This window comes from Epinephelus moara, chromosome 23, assembly GCF_006386435.1.
Source record: "Epinephelus moara isolate mb chromosome 23, YSFRI_EMoa_1.0, whole genome shotgun sequence".
In the NCBI taxonomy this organism is placed as follows: Eukaryota; Metazoa; Chordata; class Actinopteri; order Perciformes; family Serranidae; genus Epinephelus; species Epinephelus moara.
Window position 1 is genome coordinate 33,347,417 of NC_065528.1, and position 1,769 is coordinate 33,349,185.

Sequence of the window (1,769 nt, forward strand, 5' to 3'; positions counted from 1 at the left end):
AAAAAAGTAGATTTAGAACTAGAACACACTTTAGGATCCGACTTTACCTTGAGGACAGATGATCAAACTCACTGAAACCCGCGCGACACTAAACGAATGAATGAATGAATCACACTGCGTGTGTGGCGTAAGAGGGAGGAGACAGCTAGAAACCCGAGGTTCATTGAAGAAAAGCTGCTCCCGACCAGGTTAGGTTCACAGAGTCAGTTGCCATAGTAACTGACACCGAGCTTCAGTTACCTCTCTTTCTGAAACGGGCTGGAGTTACGCCGCTTGCTCTGGTTTAAGTTACCTCCCTTTCTGAAACAGAAAACCCAGAGTTTCCCTCATTTCAGGGTTAACAGACTCAGAGTTTTCACCTGCTTTGTGAAACGGACCCCAGGTGACTGGGATGAGGCACTGCAGGAAACTGCCCAGGTACTTACACCTGTGATTGTGACTGCAGCCTCTTTCTCAACACTGGACCAGTTTCAACAGCTGTTGTCTCCATCAGTCACTGAGACACAGAAACATGGAGAATAATGTCCAGGCTGAAAAATACAACAGTCACTCTTTGAGCACTAAAGACTTGATATTCAGGACTTAAAGTTTTAATCCTGTTCTCATGAAATAAAAACCACTCATGGAAAGTGTCTTTTCAGCGATTCAGTGCATTTACACTCTGAAATCCTCTCTGGTTTACACTATCAGTGGCGGGGTCCGCCGCACCCTTGCTGGGTTTAAATTGCCTTCACACACGTGACGGACTCACAGGAAACGATGCAGCACATAATCCAGTGTTACTGTTTCAGCCTCACTGTTCACTCCCCTGCAGCTGAAACAGAGCTGGATGAAGTTAAAGTGATACTCACATTTCCTGCTGCTGCTGCTTCACAGTAAAAGCTGGTGAAATACAGGGTTATTTAGGGCGTGTCCAACTCCACTTTGCTAATTAAATGAATCATAATCTGGGTGCAGTGAAGGCTCAAGAGGTGGAGAGGTTGTATTTAGTCCTTTAATTAATCATAGCTGTGTTTAGGGCGTTACATGACTCCAACCAATCAGAGTGTCATCTCCCATTCCCCTTAACAAGCCAGGTGAGCCTGCGCCATGCACACTGCTGTTTGTGAGTGGTTTTCTGCTGAGGAAATGGATCTGTCTGTGCGTGAAGCAAAAGCGTGCGAGTAGACCATCTGTGGGAGTCCACCACAGCTCACTGAGGTCCAGCAGGTGTTGGAGGAGGCAGCAGTGAGGTGGCATCCAAAGAAAGTCCAGACTTTCAACCGGGAGCTCGTTCTTTGTTTCCCCGTGCCATACCAAAAGTCAGTTGAGTCATTTTTATAACAACACAGTGTGCTAGTATGTGTAGCATGCTACGCGAGTCACCTACGTCACGTGATGTTATAATACGTTCATGACAAACTGACTTATTTTTAGCCAAACCATGAGTTTTTTTTCTAAACGTAACCACGTGCTTTTCGTTCCTAAACTTAAGGAATAAAACTAAAAATGAGGTGTTTACTTACGTTTTAAGTTTATTTTGAAAGAGACTGAAGAGACTGACGACTTTTAAGGCTCTTCATGGTCTGTCTCCCAGCTATAGACGAATTTGGCGAATTTGTGTATGCCGCCATCTTGCGGTGGCGCCATTGCTGCGGTGACATGTGTCAGTCATCAATTCATTATGCTGTCATTGGAACTTGACTCTCTACAATGACAGCATCATGAATAGCTGGATTGATGATGTTAGACAGTGGCCTCCGGTAACTGATGAAGGTATCTTAAATGAG